Genomic DNA, 21,557 nt, shown 5'->3' on the forward strand with positions numbered 1-21,557 from the left:
ATTTTCACAGGGTTTCAAATTCTTTCCTGTTTTTTAAAAAATATATGTATTTCTACACGCAGGGCAGCAGGGGACAAACGCGGGAATGTGGATGGTTCCAATTTGTTGCCCCTGTAACTTCAATGCAGACTCTGTGGTTGCTATTTTATTTTATTTTACTTTATTTTTAATGTAGCTCAAAAGGCTAAAGGGGAAAAAAATCCATCAGCTGTGAAGAATGACTAAGTGCCAGCTGTTTGCACAGGTAGTAACCGTGTGACTCCTACAATTGATAGTTTAAAAAAAAAATCAGCATGTGTTTCTTGCGTGCGTGCGTGTGTGCGTGCGTCTTGGGCTGGGGTGGGGATGGGGGAAATTAATTTCTATGAGACACGGGACTTTCCAACAGGTTTGCTCTTGCCCTAGGTTGGCATATCTAGTTTCAGTTCTAGGCAGCTATGGACAATTTGCCTTTTTATTCTACTTGGAAGTTCTGCTGATAAAGCTGTTTAGGGGCTCAGGTGCTGACAGGCTGGGCACTGTCAGTATCTGGGATTACAGGAAGTCCATCAGACTACTAAGCTGTGTTCATTCCACACGTGGTCACAAGGAAATAAAAGTCATTCACTGTGCTCTTTCCTTGCTCCCTGTCCCTGGCAGTTCAAGACCCTTCTTCAAACTCTTTGATTCAATCGTAATTTTATCTGCTAATGTTTTAGCAAAATTACACACTGGTGTTACTATAAATGATAAATAATAATGCTTTTTGTGCTTCTTTTACATTTAAATTTTACAAATTTAAGCTCTTATTTTAAAAATTATATCAACCTCTCCTACTTTCCTGTATCCTGACTCCAGAGCAAATACTTAGCCACACACAGGCTACAAAAGCCTAGGATATAAAGCTCATTTTTATATTCACATACAGTAATGGATCTCTAGTCTTGGTGTGAATCCTGTAGCTAGGTGAAAGTTGTTAAACATATATATTTCTAAGTCCCTATGCTGAAGGCGCTTTACGAATGGCTCTCTGGGTCTCATACATGGTTGTCTGAAAACAATCACTACGTTAATTCTCTGACGTGTTCTCAATTCAGTAGAAATAAGACTTTCAACTCCTTTTTAAAGCCTTTTCTCCTTTCACTTTACCCATGTCACAGGCTACTTCTATGAGGCCCCGAGTACCGGCTCACTGTGTGTCTGAGTGCAGCCACTTGGCTGCCCTGGCACTCAGTGGTATTTCTCCTGCTTCCCTCGGCCCGCTTTGGGCAAGTCTTGCGGAAGACTAGAGAGTAGAAGTGCTCTCTAGAGCTAACACCTGTCCCCGTCCTTGTGCCGGAAGCACTCATTTACTCTCCCTTTGCTCTCCCTGACAAAGCCACCCTTGTCAACACTTCTCCGAATCAAACTGGCTGCCCTGAACATACAGCAAAGTCCTACCAGGTACAGTGGAAAGTACAGCACCAATAGGCTTGCTCTTCAAATACCAGCTCTGTGCTTATGATGAAACTGAAGATGCGTTTCTCTACCTATAAAATAAGAATTGCATTAGATACGTGCTTTTCTACTTCAAAATTCTGTACTTCTAGACAGCTAGTAATTTTTTGTACTTGTATCATGTTAGATTATGGAACTCTCCAACAGCAGCTGTTTTGGCTCATATGATTTCCCAATCTGTCTGTGGGCTGTCTATTTGGGAGGTGTCCTCACTCGTGAGACAGAACTTAGCAGAAATAGTGTCTTGGGTGTGGCTAGTCAGCTACAGGAGGCCAAAGAGAAAGACACGCTAATCTAGTGATGGGAGGGTAGAGCCAAGTAAGGAACCACATGGCTAATCAAGTAGTCCAGGCTAGTGATAGGTATATAAAGAACTAAATTCAAAAGGCAAAGGAATTTCAAATATTATAAACAAAAATTAGGGGTGGAGTTTGCAAGAGAGATGTTTGGAAAGTCTAGGCTACTGGCAGCATACTCAGATCTAACGTCCAAAAATCAAATCTCTTAAGAACGTAGAGAATGTTACAAATCATCATTGAAATCTTGGGGTGGGCTGGGGTTTGCAAGAAGGTATTAAGGAAAGAAATGTAAAGTTGGCATTGTCTGGCAATAGCCTCTGATTCAGCCTTCTCCATAATATACCAACAGGTTGGTTGCTACCTTTCCCTACAGGCAAAAGGGGTTCCAGCCTATGTTCTCAGCCTCCTTAGGCCTTGAACTAGTTTGGCTAAGCATTTAGTAGAGGAGAAGATTGGGGTCACCAGCAGGTAGTGCGTGAGGTCAGCCTTGCTCTACTTCCAGTATCCGGGATTTGCAAGGTGGGACTGAGATGTCTTGGCTGAGCCACAGCTGTCCTTTCCTTACTTCTGCCCCATTTCCTTTGTCCCTGTGACTATCTTTCTGCCTTGGTGTCTCCGTCTTCTTTTATTCCAGTTCCCTCAAGCTTTGCCAGTTGATTTAACTGGGGTTTGCATTAGTTTCCTAAGGCTGTCCTAACAATGTATCACCAATCTGTTGGCTTAAACAACAGAAACGTATTGTTTCACAGTTCTGCAAGCTAGAAGTCTGCGGTCAAAGTGTCTACAGGGTTGCCTTCTACTCAGGGCTGTGAGGGAGTAATCTGTTCCATGTCTCTCTGTAGCTTCTGATGCATTGCTGGCAATCTTTGATGTTTCTTGGGTTCTGTTATATTACCCTGATTTATGCTGTTATCTTTACAAGGTATTCTCCCTGTGGGTCTATTTTTCCCTTTTCATGAGGAGATCAGTTATATTGGATTAGGGGCCCACCCTCTTCCAATATGAGTATGTTCTTATTTTAATTAATTATATCTACAGTAACTGGATTTCCAAATAAGGGCACACTCTGAGGCTCTACAGGATTGGACCTCAATATATAAAAATTTTTTTTTGACGAGGAAGGGAAACAATTCAATCTATAATAAGATTATTGTCTGCTTTTTCTTTATAAGGTTTTAAAAATTTGAGACAGAGTCTCATTCTGTCACCCAGGCTGGAGTGCAGTGTTGCAATCTCAGCTTACTACAACCTCTGCTTCCCTGGCTCAAGCAATCCTCCCACCTCAGCCTCCCAACTAGCTGGGACTACAGGTGTGTGCCACCGCCTCCAGCTAATTTTACTATTTTTTGTAGAAACTGGGTTTTGCCATGTTGCCCAGGCTGGTCTCAAACTCCTAATCTCAAGTGATCCTCCCAAAGTGCTATGATTACAGGCATGAGCCACCATACCCAGCCAGTTGCCTAGTTTTTAATCAAACTATTTTTCTTATACTGGAAACTTCTTACCTGCATTCCCCAGTTACTGCCAGGAATTGAGCCTTAAGTCAGAGAGACCAATCAGAATCACTGTACTGATTGTAGCTCACCTGACTCGAAAAGCACCCATCCTAGAATCCTGCCACCATGCCTTAGCTACCAGATCAGACTCCCATGGATAGCAGTGCTGACCCTGGAAACCTCAAATCTGTGCTTTGAGCTGTTTTCTCTTGCCATTTATTTTGAGACCTGTCCTATATACAGGTTAGCACCCTCCACCTTCTTCTACTTCTCAATGCCTCCACTACGTATCCATATACTATTTCTCCAGACAAGTGCATGCAGGCAATATCTTGGAAAGCCTCACAGCAATAACAGCACTTTCAGAGGCTGTAGGAACTGTTAGCTCAATTAGTAAGTGATACAGGTTCAAGCAACACCTTTGTGCACTAGAATTCACAAAGTACTACCAAGAATACAACCACCGAATCACACATAGTCTATACGCACTTCAACTATGAGTGGCCTATGGAAAATCTATAGGTAATGTAGCTGAAATGGTGGGTTAAAATATGAGAAAGTTGCTAGCCATCTATATAGTACGATGCTTCCTTCACTTTCACATTTAACTTGCTGGAATATTTCTGAGAAAGTCCTCATGAATCACTCATTTGGCAAAACTTCTGTTTTGAGCATTAGCTCTGTACCTACTGTACTAGATTTTGGGGTAAAGGCATGAATGAGAGATGATTTCTGATGTAGGGGTCACGAGCTCCCCCTTCCAAAGAATTATTCAAAGGACAAAGAATTGACTAGATGATATAAGTTACTGAATTTGTCAAGTCCATAAGACAAGTATGAAAAGATTGATTTCTTATATCTGGGAATGGAATGAGCAACAGAGGTGGGAAGTTTGGCCGGTGACTTTTGTTCTAACACCAAGACTGTTGCATTCTCTGGAGATGGCTTTTTATTAGAGGCTAATTAGTTCTCTTGGCGTGAACTTGGACATCTCCTCCCTCTGACATAACTGTGAATCCTCTCCAGGGACTCCATAAGGCTCTAACATATCAGTGCCAATTCCTGTGGTCGGTTGACATGTTAAAGAACATCTCCAAAATAAATAAGGCAAGTCCAGAGAAGAAGCGGAGTAGGAATGGGTGGCAGGGGCATAGGAGTGGGAAGCTGAAGGAAGCTAAAATCATGGGGGTGAAAAGCTGCTAGATTTTCCTAAAAACACAGTAGTAATAGATTCTGCCAAAGCAGCTGCCCTGAATTCTCTCCTGTTTACAGTAAAATAGTAATGAAGGGAAATTGTAGGTGGATATTACCCAAGGAGCAAGTTTTCTTGGAAACATAAGTTCATACAAATAAATGGTCCTTAAGGCACGTTAAGAAGCAAAGAAAAGTTCCTATATGGGACAAAAGGAAATTTTCTGTCAGTTCTGGCTGCACAGATGGATCCACCTCATCTGCCAGGGTGGGCTGGCTGCTTGGCAACTTGTGCTCCGCTGGCCGCAGGCTTGGATGGTCCATCCCTGCAAGCTTCTCACATGGAGTTCCAGAGTCTCTCCTGTAGCAAATCATCAGAACCCCAGTATGACCTCAGGACAGCTGTGTGAAGCAGGCCAGAGACAGAGACTGCAAACTAATGTAGCGAGCCAGCTATATAGGATAGATATAGATTTTGGAAGTCACTCCTACTGATCTACCTTGTTCTGAGTAGCTCTGAATGTTGATATTGAACTCTTAATCTGAAATCCACAGTGGAGTTTCCTCCATTGTTTTAGTTTGAGCTGAGCTGGCCCTCCCATCAGCTGCACAGAGACCCTCTCTCAGCAGTCCCAGTGATCTGAACAAATGTGTTTCTCCTCCAATTCTTCATCTTCCTCTCCTCCACTTTCCCCCACGGTTCTCTCGAATTCCTCATCTGTGTTTGCTCTCATCGTGGTTCTTTACCTGTGCTCCTTAATTCTGTGGGAAAAGCACTGATATTGCATTTCTTGCCTTTCTTAGAGTTGTGCCCATGAAATCTTCCCCCTGCTCAGTGGCCCATCCTGCCTGCCGTCACCTAGACTTTCCTCATGGCAGAGACTATGCCTCAGACACTCAAGCCTCTTGCACAGTGTTTGGCAAGGATGGCTATCTAATCTAATCTGGAGGCAACAGAGGGTGAATTCAGATTTCCTCACAAATGTTTTCTGGTGATGTACCATTGGCATTTCCCATCAAACCAAACTTCACTTCTGAATGAGGGGAAAACACCATGTGCAGGGCAGTATGCAAAGAACATTGTCATAGCTCCTGACCTCAGTGAGCTTGCAATCCAGTGAGAGCAGAGGGGCACAGACTTATGGAAGGATATGTAATATCTCTAGACAAGGCTGTGGTGGGGAAGCATATGAAACTCAAAGTCAAGAGACCCAAAGACTAGTCTCCGCTCTACCAGGAGCAAAGTGTCTAAATCCACTTTCCAGAGCTCAGTTCTTTATTAGGAAATGGAAGGGAATAAGCCAGATCAGCGTTTCTGAAGCATGAGATGTGATTTTTTTAAGGTAACACATAGACCCTGAGTTAAATAAGATTAAATCACAAAGGCCAAGAAAGCTATTTCCTTTTAAATTCTCTTTCTGGTCACAAAGAGATGCAACCAGAAGCTGTTTCAGACTCAGGGTCTTTGCGTACTATGGAAGCTATGACTGATAAACAATGCTTTTAAAAATTGTATTCATTTTCAGGCAATACTTGGTTAGTACTATTTCATTTATTCAAACTTATTTTTAATATATTTTAGTAAAATAAATGAGTATATTTAAACAAACATATCAAGAAAATCATAGGTCATGTTATGTGAATGTAATAAAAATTGTGAATGTGCTAAAAATGTAAAGTTTAGGAAATAACAAATCAAATCTGAGGTTTTTTTTTGTTCCAAATTTCTTTGATTTTTGTAATATTTCAAAGGGAATAGTGTGGCTAATAGGAGACAATGAATGTATCAAGACAATGTACTGACAACTAAATATGGCAAATGATCTGTTAAGAAATTATCTGTGATATAGGTAGAAATAGAGAGCGAGAGAGAGAGGACAGATGATGATGTATACGGAGATATATATATTTTATACATGGATATATAGAGAAATATATAGATACAGATGTCTGCAAATGTAATTATCTGTGATACAGAAAAAATGGGAGATGGGTTTCCACCTTCCTCTTAAGAGAAAAGATGAGCCTTTGAATTCATAAGTCAGGATTTCTTTTGACTCAGGGGAAAAGTTATTTTTTCTTTATTTTTTAAAGTTTTAACCTCTAGAGGTGTTAAAACTGCCCTCTCTAAAACGGAAAAGTTTCCTGAGGGTTTAAAGAGGCATGGTCTCACACAGGAAGGTGGATAGATGGTGGGGACTAGAGAAAGAGATAGTTGTTGTTCTCCCAAATGGAGCAGACCCTCAGGTGGGGTGACTGTACGGAAAAAAAAGCAGGCATTAAGAGCAAAGGCTCCCATGATTCCAGTGACTCCCCACCCTCCACAATGGCCTGGGTAAGCACCTGGGCAATGACCATGGAGTGAGAGCCATGAGCAAATGTTAAATAAATGATTACACCTGAGACATAACACTTTAAGAGTCAAATGGATGATTTATTCCACATCCAGCACTGGGAAATGACATGACCACATATACTGATGAAATGCTATGAGCGTGTCCTGTGATTATCATCATCCTCATCTCGTGAACACAAATTCAACTAAACTCAACACAGGATTGTGATTTCATGGTTCAGGTAATTTCTGTTTTGATATACAAAAGTATTGTTCACATTTTTTGAATGTGTCATATAATTATTCTTTGCAATTGTAAATAATTACTTTGGAAAGGTTTCCCCATAGCATCTTGCAGAGAGCAATGTATGTAACACCTATTTGTGGAAAATAAATGGATGGATGGATACTGAATAAATTATTTTTAGTTGGATTTTTCTACAGTCAAAATTTTCCACCCCATAAAAACCTAAGGAAGCTTTTCCTCTGTTGCTAGGCTTCCAGTTCTGTGAAGTGGAAAACCATGATGAATATGGCAGTTTATTGCACCGTATTATGTAATTAGTCCTCCTCTGAAAAACAGGACTTTGAAATGTGGTGTCATTTTCATACATACAACTGGTGTGCAGTGACTGTGAGTTAGAGACTATAGTAGGAGAAAAACCCCAGGAGAAGGGTCTAGCCACAAGCAAAAGGAAAAATGGGCTTTTTTTACCTCACTGGGCACTAAGCGTTAGCCTTCCTTTATTTTTGAGGATGCCACGAGAACATTTAGAGCATTCAAGAAGAATCCACAAATCCTTCTTTGAAAATTCTAGTTAGGGGGACATTTTGATGAAATGGATTCATATACCCAGATCCTGCCTGATTTCTGTTAAATATTCCAGTCTTTCCTGTGAAAAATAGGGAGCGATTTCATACTTTCATTATTCAAATTGATCTGGTTTTACAACATACTCCATGGCTACAGTCAGTTCAAAAAGATGTAATATTTTGTTTTCTCGATTTTGTGTGCAGTTCAGAAACATGCTGGCTGCTGGACTCACAGTCGTGGCCATTCTAAGGGAGGCTTGATGGCAGGAACAGGTGACAACAAAGGCTCAAAGATTATTTGTCTGTACTGAGCATGTTGTACATTACCTCAGTTCTCCCATTTAGTCAAATGAATTTTATCCAATTGAGAACACTTGCTTTAAAGGCCTCAGATGCAATTTCTCCTATGTTCCTACAACATCTACAATTGCATTATAAGGAGTAATTTAAATGAAGCATGGACAATGTCATCAACCTTTCCGATTTTCTACCTCATTTCCATCCAGTATCACCGGGAGCCTTAGGCTCTAAGGTTGCCAACTCAAACTTGGCTCCTTGATTTTCCTTCACAGTCATTCTAGTTGGGGTTTCCTCCAGATTAATGAAGACCAAAAGATTATTATTTTATTTTGACTAAAAACTACAACTAAGAATAGAGAAAGGCCATAAACTCTTTCAGAATGAGAGAATTCTGGATTATTCCTGTAGAAAACAACATTCATCTAATATCCTTAGAGAATGCATGAAATGAGACTATTTAAACTACAGTTTCTGCATCTGTAAAATGGAAATAATAATACTTTTCTTATGGAACTGTTTTGAGAATGAAAGGAGAGCACCCAGAACACCACATGTGGTGTAACAGGTCCTTTATAAAGGGAAGTTACTACTATTTTTCTGAAAATGATAGTTTTCAAAACAATACTCTGTGTATTCTGTTAAACCTACTGTATTAGTCTGTTCTCAAGCTGCTAATAAAGACATACCTGAGACTGGGTAATTTACAAAGAAAAGGGGTTTAATGGACTCAGTTCCATATGGCTGGGGAGGCCTCACAATCATGGCAGAAGGCAAAGGAGGAGCAATGTCACATCTTACATGGTGGCTGGCAAGGGAGCGTGGGCAGGGAAACTGCTTTTTACAAAACCACCAGATCTTGTGAGACTGATTCACTATCATGAGAACAGCATGAGGAGAACCCACCCTCATAATTCAATTACATCCCAATGGGTCCCTCCCATGACACATGGGAATTATGGGAGCTACAATTCAAGATGAAATTGGGGTGGGGATACAGCCAAACCATATTACCTACTCTGTTGTGTATTTCTTGACAAATCATTTGAAGACTGGTGAAAGAAAAGCAAAAATGATTCCTTCAAAGGTGCTGTGGGTCAGATGGATGAATCACAGGCAAATGTATCTGAGGAAAGGAGAGGCCAATGAAGAAAACGAGAGAAAAAGATTCTAATGCAGGTTTCATTGCTTCTCCTAGGTCTGTTTTAATGGCCTTCAAATAAGTTTTGCATGGTAAGTTTACCCTCCTGCTTCAGCCTTTCCTGGGTATTTCTGCTGGATGAACAGTTTTGCTACACTATGACAATTCCTTGTTAAGAAACCTCCAATGATCTCCTGTCTGAATTGCATCCTAACCCACATGATCAGGTTAAAAATTCCTTTAAAATCTCATCTCTGCTAGCTCTTTCTTCTTCATACACTCCAGCCACATTGGACATGTTTTATACTTATTGCATGTCTTATTTTCCTGCCCTGGGACTTTTTGTATGTGGCTTGCCTCTCTGTAAATCTCTGAAGAAGACAAATTCAAAATATGAAACTTTTCCTAATATGCTTTCATGATCCTTCTGGTAAGAAGAACTCTCTCAGACTTTTGCATGTCCACATTCTTTTTAATGTATATCTGTAATGACTCTTAACATGATCTATACTATAGTGTGCTTATTTTTCTGAGTTTTATATAACAGATGGGATTAATAGCTTCTTAAGGTACCAATGACATTTCAATTCTATTCCATGCAAGACCTAACACATTGCTGGAGTTCAATAAATATTTGCTGAATAGATGAAAAAAGGATAGTGCTGTTATTAAAATTTCTCAGTGAGGTTGAGAGGCACGATAAAGGCCTCAGAATAAATAGCAATAAAATATAAGTAGTGCTAGTGTCAAATAGGAGTATAAGCAATGGTTCAAAATTTCAGAGGAGAAATAATGAAATTGACAGGGAGATTTAGTCTTGGCTAGTGAAAATTTTAGTGGTCTCTCACAGGACATTAACATCTGAGAGCAATTCCAAGACCTTCTCATTTCCCACGAAGTAAAGCCAAATAGGAAAATAATTTTGTTCCATATACTAAAATGCTTTGTATTTTCTATATGTAGATAGGATTGTGTAAAACAGGCAAATTTTTCCCCTGTAGGATGAAGAAGCATTCTAAAACTCACATGTAGAATCTATAAGCTATCTTTGCTGAAGATAAGCTCCCTCTTTTGGACTATGATTTAGGTTCCAAAATCTCTAATTTCCATTTCATGAGAAGAAATCAGTAGCACTGGCTTAAGGCTTAATAGTTTTGAAAAAGCAATAACATGATGACATTGGAATGAATTATAAACACGTGGATTACATTTTTCCTTATGGAAATAATTAATACTAAAATAATGAGGGTTCTTTTTTCTACATATCTGGATTTTAGTGAAACTTTTAAAAACCAAACCCAATAAGTAAATAAATAATCCCGTAAGACAGTGAATGGGAGCCAGGCACGGTGACTCACGCCTGTAATCCCAGCACTTTGGGAGGCCGAGGTGGGTAGATCACCTGATGTCAGGAGTTTGAGATCAGCCTGACCAATATGGTGAAACCCTCTCTCTACTAAAATTGCAAAAGTTAGCCGGGCATGGTGGTGTGTGCCTGTAGTCCCAGCTACTTGGGAGGCTGAGGCAGGAGAATCACTTGAACCCAGGAGGTGGACACTGCACTCCAGCCTGGGCAACACAACGAGACTCTGAATCAAAAAAAAAAAAAAAAAAAAAGACAGTGAGTGGGAATGTTCTTATTTGCAATTATCATGTGGTAATTTGGGGTTATAATGAAGTTAGGAAGATCCATGAAAGGGAAAACAAATCCTTCCTATCATGGCTTAGGTCAAACGCCAAGTTTCAGAAACGCTGATATAGACGTTGTTCACTCCCAGGGAACTGGGAGCTTAGAATTCATCTTTAGTCAGTGGTGGTGCCTATCCACAGAATCTCTGAAGAAATATCCAACAAGCTTCTGTAACTGTGAGGCAGGTTGAAAGACAGCGTAGGATGTGCTAACAGAAAGCAAAAAAGCATTCATTGACCCCTGCAGAGAGAGCACAGCCCAGTAGTCCTATGACTGGGACTTGTCTGGTTTTCACACTGAAAGTCCCATGTCCCAAGCAACCCTCACTCCTAAGTGATCTGGGACAGTGAGTCACCCTACCCCCAGTCAAGGGTATCATTTTTCTCACTTCAATGTGCATGCTCAGCACCTGCAGAGCTTGTTAAAATACAAATTTGCATTTCATTTGTCTCTGTGAGTCCTAGGACTGTGCATTTCTAACAAGTTCTCAGATGATGCCATGCTCCTGGCCCACAGTCCACACTTTAAGTATCAAGGTGTAGAGTGTGCCTTGTGGACTCAGAGGTAGTGTGACACTCAGCTTCACCATTTACTAATTGTGTGTCCTTGGTCAAGCAACTTAACCTCACTAAGCCTCAGTTTCCTCACCTCTAATGGAGAGTACTAATAGCACCTTCCTCACAGGACTGTTGTGAGGATGAATTGAGATAATCCTCAATTATTCTGGGTACAGAATAACTGCTAAAGAAGCATTAACTGCTTTTTTTATTATTGGAATTTGTATCATGTATCAGTGAAGTAATCTTTCAAGAGACGGTTGAGACTGAAAATACAAATAAGTTGAGGAGGGTTTCAGGTAAATTCATAGTTGAAGGATTCAGAAGCACTGATGTTTTCAAGGTGAATTAGAATGTTTGAGGCAGAGGCATTTTATCGGGTTGAGTGGGAATTAAGTCTGACTCAGGTATATCGTAAAGTTTATGTTCACTATAAAATACTAGGTTTTACACTGTGCTATACAATCTACTTTACTATTCTGAATTCCCCAGGACACAAAAGGAAGATAGAAATATAAATGTGTGTTGTCCCAACTGCTGGAACAATAGACCTTTTGCAAAAGTCTGAATATCTGACTCATGAAGAGGGAATTAGATCCACTGACAAGTCATGCCCAAGGCCCACCCTCAGTTCCAGTTGGCCTTTATGACCTGTGCTGCCGCTACGTGAACTTGCAGAAGTTATGCAACGTTATCGTTAAACTTCAGCCTCCTTATTGCAAACAACAATGATAATACCTACTTCATATACTCATATGAGAATCAAATATAAAGTGCCAATACAGGGTTGGCCTGTGTTAAGTGCTCAATAAATACTGGCTAGTGTTCTAATTATCCTGTTGGTATAGTAACAGAACTATTTCTGCTTAACATTCATTTAGAAAGGAGAGCCACTGGATTGATTATATCTTGATTGTGCTGGTTCTTGAAATGTGAAAATAGCTTAGACCTTCACCTTCAGATTTCCCGTGACCATATGGTGAGGAACCATTAAATGTTAATTCTCTGCTACCTCCTGTGAGCTTTAAACCTGTCTTCATTCTTCCTGACTGGAGCAGGGCTAGAGTTTGATTATTTTGCTTATAAATAATAACCATTGTTTAGCCAATGAGCCGTGTCTGAAGCTTGTCAGTAGCTAATTTGACCTGTTGCATTTCTAGAGATGGAAACTTGGGTTTGAAAAGGGAAAACTCACCAAACCAATGTTAGGGAGCCATAATTCCTGGTGGCCAGGGAAGACAAAGGAATGTTCTAAGCTTGAAAAAATGTGTAACAGTGATGGTTATGTCCGCAGTTAAGACAACGCACATTTATATTTCAATCCTCCCTTTATGGACAAGACACTTTTTCTAGCCCCAGCCTTCATCTCTGATGTTGCATTTGAAGGAGGAGTAAAAAACTAATCCCAGGTCCGAGAAACAACATTATCATCCTGTTAGAAACTTTGTAAGCCCTTTGGTTTCCCACTTGTCTCAAAACAAATAAAAGAAAAGAAAAGTTACTCACAAACCTTTCTTTGTATTTACTTGACCAAACTCATGAATGCTATCTTACTTCTCATGCCTGGATACCCTCACTGGATATAGAACCAGGTTAGAAACTAAAGCCTCTTCAAAGGGTATCGGGAGACGAAGTGATGTAGTGTCCAAGTGACTCCCACAAAGCTTAGCTCATAGAAAGCATTTGATGAATATTCATTATCTTCCTCTCTTCCCCTGTGTTTTACACCTTAATGTGCATATGCCTGTTCTAAACATTACTGTCTGTTGTCTACTCCACCTCTGAGATATTGACAAAGTCTAGCATCTCACTGCAGATGTTCATGACTCATATGGAACAACTTGAATTTCTGTGTCGTTTAGATCCACTATTGAACAGTGGATACTGTAGGCCGCTCACTATAGCTACCCTGGAGAATTGCATTGCTACCGTTAAACCCTATTGTACTTCAAAAATCCATTTCTCAGTTTGGAAAAAAAAAAAAAAAAATTGGGTCCCAGTTTTGAAATGCCTTCAAAAAACCATGAATTTATCTGACAGCTTCTTTGATTTATTTGTGTTTTGGTCTCAACTGCCTTTTGCAAGATTACTTCTCTGATACACACTATGAATTTCAATAATCATAAAAGCAGTTAATACTTCTTTAGTGCTTATTCTCTGCCCCAAATTATCTCAATGAACCTCCCAACAATCCTTATAGGAAGATACTTTTATGACTCTCTATTTGAGATGAGGAAACAATAACCCAATACAATTACTTGTAAAAACAGGGAAGGAAGTTGAGCATGAAATTCTAACTAAATAAGCATTTTATGATTTCTTCCCTTACAGACAAGTCACTGGGTACGTTCCCTGTTCTGTGTTTTTTAAAAAAATCTATTGTTATTTTTCTGAGAAAATGAAATATCAGATACAAGCAGTGAGTTTTCCAAATACTTAACAAAAGATATGTTATGAACTCTACTAATCAGAATAGAGGCTAACCACAAATAACTTCCACCCTGAACACAAGCCTTGAAAAATTAAACCAAAGAAAACACAGCTTAAAAGTACTTTCCCTCCACTTACCCTCAAATGAGAATAGACATTTTTAATCCTTTAAAATACAAATACATTTGTCTACAATTTATTTTATTTTTTTGAGATGAAGTCTTGCTTTGTCACCAAGGCCAGAGTACAGTGGCATGATCTTGGCTCACTGCAACCTCCATCTTTTGGGTTCAAGAGATTCTCCTCCTTCAGCCTCCTAAGTAGCTGGGACTACAGGTGAGTGCCATCACATCCAGCTAGTTTTTGTACTTTTAATAGGATGGGGTTTCACCATGTTGGCCAGGCTGGTCTTGAACTTCTTACCTCAAGTGATTCACTCACCTCAGCCTCCCAAAGTGCTGGGATTACAGACTGGGATTACACTGGCAAGCCACTGTGCCTGGCCAGTCTCCAATTTTGAAAGAAACCATTAAATAGGGAAGCATTCACCTGATCCTTGCCTGCCTTCTATTCCATCTCATCCCACCAGGCCACCAGGTCCATCCACACAGGTCTTCTTTCCATTTACTGAAAACATACACCCGCCCACCTCCATCCAGAATGCCTCTTCAGATCATGAACAACAGCTTTCACTTCATCATTCAGTCTCAAAAGAGGGTCATATCACCTCCTTGAACAGGTTCTTTCTGGCATTTAATGTTGTCAATACCTTGTTAACCCAGAACCTTACCCTGTTTTAGTTTCTTTTTAATATTTAGTGATGTTTGAAACTATTTTCTAATTACATTCAATACTTGTTTATTTTCTGTCCACCCTACTAGGCTTTCCATAGCTCAGGGAACTTGGACTATCTTGTACATGCCTGACCAATAGTACCCCATCAATTAATAATTTGAGTGCTAATGACAAACCTAGTAGTTTTGGTCACCTACTACATGTCAGGCTCTATATAGATTATCTCCCTAAATCTCAAATTAGCTCTATTAATGGGTCTTTCTTTTTAACAGATTAAGTAAAAGGGGCTTCGGAAAGTTTAGAGAAGATAGCAGGCCCAAGATTGGAATGGTCTATGGGTGTAACTGCAATTATAATTCAAACATCTGACTTCATTCCTTGCTATAATGCCTCCTCAAGCATTCCATGTTTAATAAATCAAGTAAAAAATTTCCATTGCCTTATACTACCAGAGACCATTGGATTGTATTACTCTTTAATAAGCAATAAGTCTTAAGATTTTCTTTTTAAGTTCTTTGTACCTCTTCCTTAATAAGCTACATCTGTAAGAAAATATGTTACCATGGTGAATCTTTTCTTACCATGAATAATAATTTTAAAATTTAGTTCAGTCAAACACTCACATCACTATATCACTATATATAATGTCTTCTCTAAGCAGAAAGATATTGAAACAATGAGAAAGATCAGATGAACAAATATAAATGAGATTTTAGCAGAAGAAAGATTGCATGGAAGTAATACAGAAGCCAATAAATTTAAAGAAAAATGATTAGGAAGAATAGATTTGATAGCTGTATACAGATAGAGTATTAGTTTTTGGCTATTTTCATACTGGGTCCTAAGAGACACCTGAGGTAATTCTTAAAAATAGAAATTCCAGGGCCCAACTCCAGATCTACTAAATCAAAATCCTGGGGTGGGGGTGGGGGAAGAAGAGTCATCCCAAATGAATCTTACATTTAAGCAAGTTTGAGAAACACTGGGTTAAAGAATGCTTATTCATATGAGTAATACAGAGACACAGAGATGATAGCATTAGGCAGTAGGAAGTCTTCATGAATTTATTATTATTATTATTATTATTATTTTGAGACAGAGTCTCACTCTGTCGCCCAGAGTGCGTGTCATGATCACGGCTCACTGCGGCCTCTGCTTCCCAGGTTCAAGCGATTTTTCTGCCTCAGCCTCCCCAGTAACTGGGACTACTAGCCCAGCTAATTTTTTTATTTTTAGTAGAAACGGGGTTTCACTATTTGGCCAGGATGGTCTCCATCTCCTGACCTTGTGATTTGTCCGCCTCAGCCTCCCAAAGTGCTGGGATTACAAGTGTGAGCCATTGCGCCAGCCTCATGAAATTATTTACCTGGACACAGCAGCACTAAAACCTACTGTATACTCATGATTGTATCTTTGTCATTTTCCATTGCTTCTTGTATATATACTCTCACATACAAATATGTATATGTATATGATCAGAATTCAACAACTACCTTGGATGAAAAGTTGAAAAGTTTAAATATTTTAAAAGTCCCACCATTGAGATTTTTGTTAATTTATAGACTCAAAGGGCCTATTTCTTTTACTTATGTGTATGGACACACACACACACACACACACACACACACACACACACACATTCACATGGTTCCATGGCAGCAAAGAAATTCTCACATTCCAAATATGCCTTAGTGAAGCATGATAGTTAAGAATTCTCAATATTTTAACATTACTTAGAGCACCAGTAGGTAGGTTACCCTGGCCCCATTCCCAGAATTTAACAGTAGGGGCCTTGTGAAATGCTAAACGATGTGTAGAACAGTATTCAGGCTCTCCAAGAGCCAATCCGTCAAAACATTCGCTGCTTTGAAAATGTGTTCTTCAAAAAAATGGGCATATGGAACTTATTACTCTGCTTGGTGGAGTTCAGGCAGCAGGGTCCAAAGTAAGCACAAAAACCTTTTGAGGACACAATCCTACCTAAAGGTAGCAGGATCTCTAAAACTGTCCTTCCCTGACCCAAGAGGTATAGAAGTCTCATGGGAAATAGCAGAGTTCCAAATATTTTCCTGTGATTCAAGTTTTAGAATAGCTCAAAATTGGGTAGAAGCTTTTTTTTTTTTAAGTAATATTTAAATAGAGAGCCTATAAAATATTGGACTTGTTTTGGTAAATGATCCCTCAATTGGTATCTATTTAGCCTTTGTCCCACATTTGATGTTTAATAATTATTTGTGAACAAATAAGTCAATGACATTTTGCTGCTGTATATTCAAGTAGAATTTAGAATGCATAGCTACATGCTTGTGGAAATTTCACCAATGAAAGAGAAACTGAATTCTCTAATCTCCATGGAAAATAAATATTTTTACAAAGAAGAAAACAGTCAAAAGACGAACCATGATTAGCTTATCCTTACTGTTTCCCTCCCTACTGACACCATGTCATCTGGATTTAAATGAGTATGTGTATATATATACATATTTAACTTACATATTCTTAATATTTAATCAAAATATATTTTAATATTTCAATAAAATGTTAAATACAGGAAGACTATTTTAAAAATATATTTTAATATTTTAATTAAATATTAAATACAGGAAGCCAATTGATGGAATTTGCAAAGAATTAACTTACTTTTCTTTGAAACTGTGTAATATTTTGCTGTACTAGCTATTAAAATAACACCATTTTCACAAGTAGAAAGGACAGGAAATGCTAGTATCAGTCCTTGCCGACAAGAACAGAATTTAGTTTTTGAAGCTGCAAAGCTTCAAACTCCTTGCTGTGTTTTATTATGCATAACTGAAATTCTTCACAGTTACAAAAGTGTAAACTTCTCTTGATTGCATCAATATGTACTTGGAACAGGGGGATATGTAGGTCAGTGCTTGTGAAGGAATTCTAGCTACGTTTAAATTTGCTTTGAAGGAATAAAAGTAAATCCATAAAGTGTACCTTTTTTTTTTTTTTTTTTTTTTTTTGGTAAAAACCAAGCAGGCATTCCATTTTTAACTTCTTTCGGACTATAAAATGGATTTATCTTCCTCAATGAAAAATTCTCCTTTCTTGAAATTTCCTGACAGTTACAGAAATTTTTTTTTCCTGTAACATTTGATCATTTGAATAACACTGTTTGGACCACTCTTTGATGGTTTATATTCTCCCAACGTGATGCTCACTTCTGTTCATTACCTTATTTTTCATTATTTCATAATTTGTCTTTTGTATTTTATGACTGCTTCCTCTGGGTTTTTTTTTCCTAGAAAAATGACAAGAATGATCCACATAAGTCCATAAGAGAGGCTGTAAAATAAACATTATACCATGTGTGTGGTAAAAAAATAAATAAATAACTGCAAATGGCTGTTCTCACTTTCTGGCGTTTACACACATGGCCATCTGTTTGAGGGCTGTTTAAAATGGCTGTTTTCCAACATTTATGTAACTGGCCAATTGAAAGGAAATGACATCATCAAGTTTCCTGAAGGCTATAGCTGGAGCAACCAAAAAGTTCGGAAACAAATTGCTTAGTAAAGAGAAAGATGTTTTTCAAATGTCTCCTTTTTATACATACTTCTTTCTTACTTCTAGCACTGCTAACATTTTCCCCCTCTTTCTGGACATTCTGTGTTTTTTTATACCCCTCAATATTTTCACAGTCTACTTTGGGGCTTCTCTTCTCTGAATTGTGAGGGAGTTAAAGAGAAAAATATCCTCTTTGTCAGGTCTGTACAATCTGGTCAGAATGTGCCGAAAACCAAAGAGTTTTTTGACCTACATAATATCCAAGAATGGACTTGATTGACTTTGTCACTCAAATGATGGCAGATTTTGAACTCATAGACCTAGGCCTTGCAAAGCATGGAAATAATTCTGAGTAGATATAGACTGTTCTGCTACCCAGGGGCTGCTGCAATTCCCCTCACAGCACAGCCTGTAGAGCATGACGGAGTGAAGAGGGACATTCAGAAACTTTATCAGATTTGTTGGCAACACCAACAAATCAAAGCTAGCAAGGGTAGAGGTTTTTATTTTTATTTTTATGCTTTTAAGTTCAGGGATACATGTGCAGGTTTGTTACATAGGTAAACATGTGTCATGGGGGTCGTTATACACATTATTTCATCACCCAGGTCTTAAACCTAATACCCATTAGTTATTTTTCCTGATCTTCTTTCTCCTCCTGCCCACTACTCTCTGATAGACTCCAGTGTGTGTTGTTCCCCTCTACATGTCAATGTGTTCTCATCATTTAGCTCCCACTTGTGAGGACATAGACATTTGGTTTTCTGTTCCTGCATTAGTTTGCTAAGGATAATGGTCTCCAGCTCCATCCATGTCCCTGCAAAAGGCATGATCTCATTCTTTTTTTATGACTGCCTAGTATTCCATGGTGTACATATACCACATTTTGTTTATCCAGTGTATCATTGATGGGCTTTTACGTTGACTCCATGTCTTTGCTATTGTGAATAGTGCTGCAATCCACATATGAATGCATGTGTCTTTATAATAGAATGATTTATATTCCTTTGGGTATATACCCAGTAATGGGATTGTTGGGTCAAATGGTATTTCTGTTTTTAGGTCTTTGAGGAATCGCCACACTGTCTTCCACAATGGTTGAACTTATTTACATTCCCATCAATGATGTATAAGTGTGCCTTTATAACCAGGCCAGCATCTGCTATTTCTTGCCTTTTTAATAATACTTATTCTGACAGGTGTGAGATGGTATCACATTGTGGTTTTGATTTGCATTTCTCTAATGATTGGTGATGTGAGCTTATTTTCATATGATTGTGTTTTTATAGCATAGTTTACAGATCTTCTTGTCCCCGAGTGTCTCAGTAATTTGGACCACCGGACCTAAGAGTCATTTCATCTGATTCCAAAATCAAGCCATCTCTAGGGAAAACCTAGCAGCTGCTTTTAAGGCTCACAGTTGTATAGAAAAAAGTATTAGTGTTAGAGGAAAATAAGTGTACCTGCTCTTCAAACTTTCTTGGGCAGTCAGAGCAAATAGAGATTTCATCTAAGCAGCAATCTACTTAACTTCTATATTAAAAACTTTTTGGAATTTTTAAATGCCTTCATATGATTTCAATCTACTGTGGTATTCTATTCTACTAGAATATTGCAGTTGCTTGCCTGAATCACCATTCTTCCAAGTAGGGAGGAGAGCATCACTTAAAAATTGTGTCCTTTCCACATTGCCTGCATTTGTTTGAAATTTTCTCCTCCTCCTCTTTTCATCATCACTGTGGGTAAGAGACATGGTTGGTGCTCCACCAGATTTCCTTTGCCAGCTGGTGCATCTTCCCTCAGCAGTTTACATTCCCACCAACTGTGTATAAGTGTGCCTTTTTCTCCACGTTTGGATTCTTTCTGGAGGTTTGCCCTTTGCTGATAGGAGCAGCCACCTGCTGGGGTTACAGCACCAACATTCTCCCCACACTTCCAGGTCACCAATGGCTGACTTGTTCGGGGGTACAAATGCCTGAGCACATATCCTCAAGGTGAAACAAGGTTGTTTCTTGGGAGGTGTGATTGTGGAAGGTGTGATGTATTCCCCAGTCTCCATCATCGGCCAAAGCTATACTTTACCTGAGACCACATCTCTCCTTTGCTCTTTCCCCGTCACGGTCCAGCTTAGTCTACTGCCTTCCAGATTTTTCCTAAGGATTGCTCCTTCCACACATCATATATATCTCAAGCCCTTTCTTGGTCTCTGCTTTCAAGGACCACTACCTAAGACACTGATTATCAACAATGATATCCATGTGATGAGTTGACAAAGTCCTATATTACAAGAATCTAAAACATGAGGAGGGTCTCTATCAGTGTAGACAGCAAGGCAAGGAATGCACTTGTGAGGTTGTGATTCAGCGGCAGTATCTAAGGGAAAATATTTAACGTGAGAGTTTAAGAAAGAAGGAAACATTGGTACTTGTCAGGTTACCTGAGAGAACTTAAGTTAGTAAAAACTGTAGAGGTAGATTAAAAACTGTTGCTTGAATTAACACGTGATTGAAGAAAATTTGGAAAACGCAGAAAACTGTAAAAATGATATCGAAATCACCTATAATCCTACTATCCAAATATCACCTCTATTTTTGTATGCTTCCTTCCAATTTCTATGTATCTATCTTCGTAGCTATATATTTTATTCATATGTATGCATTTACATTTATAAATTGAGAATTGCTACATATACAATTTAATATCCTTCATTTTCTTCCTGAATATTACAAACATTTTTATGTCATGTGGTACTCTTTGAGAAATGTGATTTTCAATATCTGCATAATATTAAGCTCTATAGGTTTGCCATAATATAAATATATATATGTATCATCAGAATGTAGGTTACTGTCAATTTTTCACTGTTAGAGCACTGCTGTAAGGAATAATAGCCTTGAACATAAATTTTGATGTTCATTTTAGATTTACCTTTATAAGCTATATTTATTGTAGACATATTACTGGGTCAGATGTACGAACATTTTAAATAAATTGCCAGCCTATGTTCTAAATTTGCCACCATAATGCCATTATTTTCCAAAAAAGATCTGCCAATATATAAATGCTCCAATAAAAATGCCATTCTATTCTTAATCCATATTAAGTTTTTTAGCAAATTTTTTACGTAATATTGTATTTATTTTTAACAAATTTTTACTTTTTAAAAACACATGCTGCTTGGATCTTTTGTCCTTCTTAAAGATGAAAACCTTTTTGTCATTGTTACTTTAGAATAAGCATGTTATAGATTGCCTTTTTTTCTTTTAGTAATCCCTTATTCAGACCTCGAAACAGATGCCCCAAAGAAACTCCGTATTTCAAAAACATAAAAATAAGTTAAATTTTTGGAGGAAGAGGGAAGAAAAAGTTTCAATCAACACATTTTTGCGGGTATGAGATGCAAGCAATCAGTTGAATGACTTCACTTCATTACAGTCAATCAAATCTTTATTCCAGTTGAATTGTCTTAATATGTTGACATGCCGCATCACAAACACAACTACTGT

Source organism: Aotus nancymaae, unplaced genomic scaffold (genome assembly GCF_030222135.1).
Source record: "Aotus nancymaae isolate 86718 unplaced genomic scaffold, 86718_ANA_hifiasm-v0.15.2.pri h1tg000014l, whole genome shotgun sequence".
Taxonomy (NCBI): domain Eukaryota; kingdom Metazoa; phylum Chordata; class Mammalia; order Primates; family Aotidae; genus Aotus; species Aotus nancymaae.